The following is an 8,652-nucleotide window of genomic DNA, read 5'->3' as shown; positions in this document are numbered from 1 at the left end:
TGACAGGCGCCTATCCTATAAATAGATCGTTAGAAGATGCATATTGTTCATTCTAGTGGGAGAGGCCTCGACGGACTTGCAAATTGAATCTTTTAAATGAAAATGAAACCTAGCCTAGTAAATATGAAGTGGAAAATATAGCCGGCTGAAAATGAGTCCGTAACCGGCTGATTAGCCGACAGCCTCCACTAATGGGAAACACTGTTACTGGCGTCTCCATTTGATTTATTCTGCTTGAACAATGTGTCAGTCGGATCAAGGGTGGGTGATGCCATTTATAATTAACCATGTTAAATTATACCTTCGGTCTGCTGTCACAAAATATGTACCTTTAAAAATATTTTTGACATTCTGAAGGCTGGCAGACCAAAGCCAATATTTACACTACCAAATGTACAAACAATTTACTGGAGCTTTATTTTAGACCACATCAAACTGCAAAACCTGCCAGAGACCAGAGCAACTGGAGGAAGCTTGAGGTTGGTCATTCTGCAGCCAAAAAGTGATGATAAAGTGCCAAGTGATTATAAAGACAATGGCTTGAGAACATTGGGAAAGCACAATTTATCACAACTAAACTAAACATAGGCCTACAAATTGTTCAGTAATTCTAACAGTAAACAACAAGGTCTTTGGAGCCAAAGAGGCAACATAGCCATGCAAGATGCACAGAGCTCAATGGCTGACTGCACATAAATTATGAAGAATGGTTGCGTAAAATATCTTCATGACAATGCCTGAAGTTTTAGTGCAGCAGGCTGGGTGAGGTAATGCAAAGTTGGCCCAGTCCAGACACAACCCATAGCTCCTACAGGCACTTGTCTAACTTGGCAAAACTGATCCTAAATCAGCACTCGTAATGTGAGACACTTAATACATACAGCCTCTGAAATAACTGGTGTCGTGACGTGACTATCATTAATGTGATGACTGCTATTCATCGAATAATGACCTCCTACGTTTAATTATTACTTGATTAAATTAATCATGTAACAATTAATTCACTAGAAATTTGGAGCACCACGAGAAAAGTTTTTTTTAATGAGTTACCGTTTCCCGAATTAACTCAAGAACACATCAATATCATACCAGTCATCAATCATCAGTTTTTTTCATATCAGTCTCATTCTGAACATCGCATAATCCTTGGATATCTGCACAAACCCTAGCCTAAGTGATGAATCAGCAATACACAAATTGGCTTAATTATTTATTTACTAACTAACTAAACAATCACACAGAATTACAAAAACACACACACACGGTATAGGTTATATTGATCACAAACATAATGCAATGAAAAGTCCCTAGTGGACTAACCCGATATAATGGCTTGTTACACAATGGAAAGGGGGTGGGGAAAGATTTTTATTTATTTATTTTATTTCACCTTTATTTAACCAGGTAGGCAAGTTGAGAACAAGTTCTCATTTACAATTGCGACCTGGCCAAGATAAAGCAAAGAAGTTCGACAAAAACAACAACACAGAGTTACACATGGAGTAAAATAAACATACAGTCAATAATACAGCAGAAAAATAAGTCAATATACAATGTGAGCAAATGAGGTGAGATAAGGGAGGTAAAGGCAAAAAAAGGCCATGGTGGCAAAGTAAATACAACATAGCAAGTAAAACACTGGAATGGTAGATTTGCAGTGGATGTCACACCCTGACCTTAGAGATCATTTTTATGTCTCTATTTTGGTTTGGTCAGGGCGTGAGTTGGGGTGGGCATTCTATGTTTTGTGTTCTATGTTTTCTACTTCTGTGTGTTTGGCCGGGTGTGGTTCTCAATCAGAGGCAGCTGTCTATCATTGTGTCTGAAAAGGTAGCCTTTTCCCACCTGTGTTTTGTGGGAAGTTGTTTTCTGTTTTTGTGTCTGCACCAGACAGAACTGTTTCGGTTTTGTTCGTTCTCTTTGTTGGTTTTGTTATTCAGTGTTCAGTTCTATTATTAAATCATGAACATTTACAAAGCTGCGCTTTGGTCCACTTCTTACACTTTGGTTATCCTTCCAGGATACCCCGGCCAGGTCGATTAAAAAGGCCTGCTCGCCGAAGTGTTTCAGGGAGCGTTTGACAGTGATGAGTGGAGGTCGTTTGACCGCTGACCCATTACGGATGCAGGCAATGAGGCAGTGATCGCTGAGATCTTGGTTGAAAACAGCAGAGGTGTATTTAGAGGGCAAGTTGGTTAGGATGATATCTATGAGGGTGCCCGTGTTTATGGCTTTGGGGTGGTACCTGGTAAGTTCATTGATAATTTGTGTGAGATTGAGGGCATCATGCTTAGATTGTAGGATGGCTGGGGTGTTAACCATGTTCCTGTTTCGGTCGCCTAGCAGCACGAGCTCTGAAGATAGATGGAGGGCAATCAGTTCACATATTGTGTCCAGAGCACAGCTGGGGGCAGAGGGTGGTCTATTGCAGGCGGCAATGGTGAGAGACTTGTTTTTAGAGAGGTGGATTTTAAAAGTAGAAGTTCAAATTGTTTGTGTACAGACCTGGATAGTAGGACAGAACTCTGCAGGCTATCTTTGCAGTAGATTGCAACACCGCCCCCTTTGGCCGTTCTATCTTGTCTGAAAATGTTGTAGTTAGGGATGAAGATATCAGAATTTTTGGTGGTCTTCCTAAGCCAGGATTCAGACACGGCTAGAACATCCGGGTTGGCAGAGTGTGCTAAAGCAGTGAATAAAACACATTTAGGGAGGAGGCTTCTAATATTAACATGCATGAAACCAAGGCTATTACGGTTACAGAAGTCATCAAAAGAGAGCGCCTGGGGAATAGGAGTGGAGCTAGGCACTGCAGGGCCTGGATTCACCTCTACATCACAAGAGGAACAGAGGATGAGTAGGATAAGGGTACGGCTAAAAGTTATGAGAATTGGTCGTCTAGAACGTCCGGAACTGGGGGCGATAAAAAGGTATAATGTACAGACAAAGGAATGGTAGGATGTGAATACAGTGGAGGTAAACCTAGGTATTGAGTGATGATGAGAGAGATATTGTCTCTAGAAACATAATTGAAACCAGGTGATGTCATCGCATGTGTGGGTGGTGGAACTGAAAGGATGGATAAGGTATAATGAGCAGGGCTAGAGGCTCTACAGTGAAATAAGCCAATAAAACTAACCAGAACAGCAATGGACAGGGCATATTGACATTTAGGAGAGGCATGCGTAGTCGAGTGATCATAAGGACCCAGTGAATAGTGAGGTTGGTTGGGGTCAAGGTGATTCAGACAGCTAGCCGGGCCATCGGTAGCAAGCTAGCATAGGATGGAGGTCTGTTTTTAGCCACATCGTGCGTTTCCGTCGGTAGATTAGTGGGGTTCCGTGTGGTAGAGGGTATCAATCCAATTGGCAAAATAGATATAGTTATAGTGACCCAGGAAAAATTGTCCGATAGACCTATTCAGATAGCAGCCGATAAGACAGCTGACGATTAGCGGGCCACAGATGGGCGTTCAGGTAACGTCGCGACAGAGGGGCCAGTTGGATAACTCCCTCGAGCAGATAACGTCGGTAGTCCGGTCGTGAAGGCCCGGTGGGGCTCCGCATCGGCAGTAAAACGGGTCCGGATAGGGGATTGTAGCCCAGGAGTGGCTGATGGAACTCTTCAGCTGGCTAGCTCCGGAATAATTGATGTTTGCTCCTGGATCGACGTAAGCCAATAATCACACGGATAGCAGCTAACTAGCTGCGAGATCCAGGTGAAAATGTCCAGAGCTTGAAATCCGGGGTTATGGAGAGAAAAATAGGTCCGGTATGTTCTGGTCTGAGTCGCGTTGTACAAAACTGGCGATAGCTTTTCGAGCTAAAGGATAGCTGATGACTACAAACCGTGGTTAGCTGAATACTAACATTAGCCAGTAAATTGGCTAGCTTCTGGTTAGCTTCTGGCTAGCTTCTGGTTAGCTTCTGGCTAGCTTCTGGTTAGCTTCTGGCTAGCTTCTATTGTGGATTTCAGATTTGAGGTAAATAATACTTTTTTTTAAATTGGTGAGGCGGATTGCAGGAGAGTGTTTTGAAGTTGAGTTTTTGGAAAAGAAAATATATAAAAAATATGTGAAGAAATATGTAAATATATATATATATATATATATACACGGGACACGACAAGACGAGGACAAAGGACGTCTGACTGCTATGCCATCTTGGATCAATATGATATCAATAATATAAAGAGCTGGAGAGACAAAGAGAGTGGACTTATAGTACATACAGTTGGAAGCTATGCTCACGGGACTATGAATACTTTGCACATGAACGACCACTCATTCAGGAAAGGAATGCAATGTATATGTTTACACGTAGATGTCTTTGTCGCCTCTCTGTTAAACTCGATGGGTGCTATGGTGTAGTTATCAAGGGATGTAAAGACTCTGCTTTGTCCACCAGAGTATTTCTGTCTGTAATAAAGCCCTTTTGTGTGGATAAACTCATGATTGGCCCACCCATGCCCACCCATGGCTTCACCATTGCCCAGTCATGTGAAATCCATAGATTAGGGCCCAATTAATTTATTTAAATTGACTGATTTCCTTATATGAAGTGTAACTCAGTAAAATCATTTAAATTGTTGCATTTATATTTTTGTTCAATATAAGAAGTGGCTAAGGTGCAGTGGATACATGAAAAGCCTAGGGCTTAGAGTTGTTTCTGCACTGGGCCGTTCTCTTACTCTTCTTCTCATGCCTTCTCCCATTCTGAGTCTGACAGCCTTCCCTCCTAGACATCGTGACAGGTGGTCCACAGTCTGACACACACAGCCAATATTAATCAAATACATTTTGTGCCGAATACAACTAGTGAAGACTTTACCGTGAAATGCTTACTTACATTAACTGCTCTATGCATTATGTGGACTGAATGCTGTAACAACACTGAATAAAACACTTAAAATCTCTTAAGGCTTGGGGGCACTATTTTCAGTCCGGATGAAAAGTGTGCCCAAAGTAAACTGCCTGATACTCAGACACAGAAGCTAGGATATGCATAGTAGTAGTGGATTTGGATAGAAAACACTCTGAAGTTTCTAAAATGGTTTGAATGATGTCTGTGAGTATAACAGAACGTATTTGGCAGGTGAAACACCGAGGACAAACCATCCAGGATTTTTTTTTTTAGGTCACTCTCTTTTCAACAGATTTTCATTGGGAATCTATAATTCTAAGGCAGTTGCTTGAAGTTCCTATCGCTTCCACTGGATGTCAACAGTCTTTAGAAATTGGTTGAGGTTTTTCCTTTGAGAAATGAAGAAGTAGCCCTGTTCTTGCTGTTATGACATGCATTATCAAATCAAATCAAATGTATTTATATAGCCCTTCGTACATCAGCTGATATCTCAAAGTGCTGTACAGAAACCCAGCCTAAAACCCCAAACAGCAAGCAATGCAGGTGTAGAAGCACGGTGGCTAGGAAAAACTCACTAGAAAGGCCAAAACCTAGGAAGAAACCTAGAGAGGAACCAGGCTATGTGGGGTGGCCAGTCCTCTTCTGGCTGTGCCGGGTGGAGATTATAACAGAACATGGCCAAGATGTTCAAATGTTCATAAATGACCAGCATGGCCGTATAATAATAAGGCAGAACAGTTGAAACTGGAGCAGCAGCACGGTCAGATGGACTGGGGACAGCAAGGAGTCATCATGTCAGGTAGTCCTGGGGCATGGTCCTAGGGCTCAGGTCCTCCGAGAGAGAGAAAGAAAGAGAGAAGGAGAGAATTAGAGAACGCACACTTAGATTCACACAGGACACCGAATAGGACAGGAGAAGTACTCCAGATATAACAAACTGACCCTAGCCCCCCGACACAAACTACTGCAGCATAAATACTGGAGGCTGAGACAGGAGGGGTCAGGAGACACTGTGGCCCCATCCGAGGACACCCCCAGACAGGGCCAAACAGGAAGGATATAACCCCACCCACTTTGCCAAAGCACAGCCCCCACACCACTATTATCTGAATTAGCTAGGCGCACAGAATTATACCTACGGAGGAGCGGCTTCTGTGAAGGAACTTTAAATGTCTTTGAACTTCAGAGATTTGGCTTAACTAACTTTGGACCAGAGCTAGCCCTTGATCATGACTCTCAGTTCCATTACATTGCATACATACTGCTGCCTAGAGCTTGAGAGGTAGACCAGAGCTAGCTAACAAGCTTGTGTGTGCAGAGTGGCTCCAGAATTAAGCTAAAAAAAACGTCTTACCTTTTTGTAGTTAATACATCCAATGCGAAATGTGATAACTATAGTATCCTTAACTGGCATTGTAAAAGTTAATCCATTGTTTTCTAATTAAAATTCTAATCATCTGAATCATGCCTGTAAAGTGCATGCTTCTGAGAGGGTAGCCTACACATACACTGGCAAAGATGTTCAGCTGGCAGGCAGGCAGACACTGGAATAAGTTCCTGAATGACAGTCAGGGCTTTGCATAGGCGGTTTGTGTAGAATAACATAACCGGTTCCCATGCTTTTAAAAGAACGGTTCTGTTCCAGAACAGTATAGATCACTTTCGTTCTCAGTTCCGGTTCTGTTCCTCAAAAAATGTCCTTATTTTCTGGTTTTCTGCTCTATTCCCTGAACCAGTTACAACCCCTCATACATATAGGATATGTTTCTTTATTTCTAGCATTATGTGGCGATTTTCATCTATCCATGTTGCAGAGATCAGCACAGCGGCGCCGTCGTCAAATGTGTGGCGAGCTGGCATATGCCCCAACACTTTTGATTCGGTTTAACAAAAAATATTGACACAAAAGTGTTTCGAAAATAGGGACAAATTACTATTGTTTAGACTGATTTGCCTCATGATTTGTCAAGTCGTGCATAATTAATCTGTGCGTTGCTGCTCCTTTTGCAGGCCTTAAAGAGTTGCCAATTGGCATAAATGCAGTACGTTCTTCATTTTGGACGTCGACTGAGTTCGTAAACTCAGTCCAAGGGCCTTCAAAGCCTGTGGGCTGCCAGTTGCCCATCCATGATCTAGCTACTTAGATGGGTATGTCAGTCTGTAAAGCCTTGTTCACGCTGCATAATGCTTAATGCTCAAATCAGTTATGTTTTTCAAATCCGTTTGGGAATATTCACTGTCCAAACAGCAAGTTAAAAGTGACCAAATCAGAAATGTGTGTGTTCAGACAGCAGTCATTTGCTGGCATTGCTACGCAAGTGATCATAGTAACGACAGATGTGTTCGCAGTGGTATTTATTTTGATTGAACCTTTATTTAACTAGGCAAGTCAGTTAAGAACAACTTCTTATTTACAATGACGGCCTACCAAAAGGAAGAAGGCCTCCTGTGTGGACGGAGGCTGGGATAAAAAAAATAAACAAATAAAATAAAAATATAGGACAAAACACACATCAAAGGCTGATTGGTGGTGGGGCTCGTACTTCCTATCACTCAGAAGTTACGTAGCTAGCTGTTACGCACGCCTCTATGAAGAGGGAACGCAACACCCTGCTACAACTAAACTCTCTGTGAAGTGAAAAAGGTATGGACTGTAGGTGCGAGTAAAAATGACAACAAGCAGAATGTGGTACCGTTTACAAGGACTTTATTCCTTTACACGGTAATATGGGGAAAAGGGGCTGGACGGAACCAAAGCAAAGAAAGTAAATCTCAAAGCCCCCCCCCCTCTCCTATCTTACCTGCCTACCCACTACTTACCTAATTTAGCACCACCTGGTGCCCTAACCAAAATACAAGGGGTGGTCCGCCCAGGTCTTACCGTGATGAGATTCTGAGGCCCATTGTCGTACCATTTATCCGCCGCCATCACCTCATGTTTCAGCATGATAATGCATGACCCCATGTTGCAAGGATGTGCACACATTTCCTGAAAACTGAAAATATCCCAGTTCTTCCATGGCCTGCAAACTCACCAGAAATGCCACCCATTGAGCATGTCTGGGATGCTCTGGTTCGACGTGTACGACGGCATGTTCCAGTTCCTGATAATATCCGGAAACTTCGCACAGCCATTAAAGAGGACTGGGACAACATTACACAGGCCACAATAAACAGCCTGATCAACTCTATGCAAAGGAGATGTGTTACGCTGCATGAGGCAAACGGTGGTCACACCAGATACTGACTGGTTTTCTGATCCACGCCCCTACCTTTTTTTTAAGGTATATGTGGTCGTACATTATCTGTATTTCTAGTCATGCGAAATCCATAGATTAGGACCTAATGAATGTATTTAAATTGACTGACTTCCTTATATGAACTGTAACTCAGTAAAATCTTTGAAATTGTTGCATTTTGCATTTATTTTTGTTCATTGTAGTTTTACCAGCTAGCTATGTAACATCATTGACAAGGGCTGACATTGGTTATGATCAGGACCGTGGAGGCTTTTAAAAATCAGTAAATTATAGGCATGATGCAAGATAGGATTCCAAACAGATGTAAATAGCTTGCTTGATTGACAATAATTGCTATCTAGCTAAGTTGATGAGAAGAAACAATAATACTACGATTTAACTGTTGTAAATCTCTAAAACTGATAAACTGGTTTAACTATAAAAAATATTTGCCTAAGCATGCCTGTTTGACTTGGCTGTACCCAAATGCTGTCTGCCTACCTACCTACTGTAGGTACATTTGTATGGTCTGGTCACTGTGCAAAGGTTGA

This window comes from Oncorhynchus tshawytscha, linkage group LG03 (assembly GCF_018296145.1).
Source record: "Oncorhynchus tshawytscha isolate Ot180627B linkage group LG03, Otsh_v2.0, whole genome shotgun sequence".
Classification (NCBI taxonomy): Eukaryota; Metazoa; Chordata; class Actinopteri; order Salmoniformes; family Salmonidae; genus Oncorhynchus; species Oncorhynchus tshawytscha.
This window is presented reverse-complemented; position numbering follows the sequence as displayed.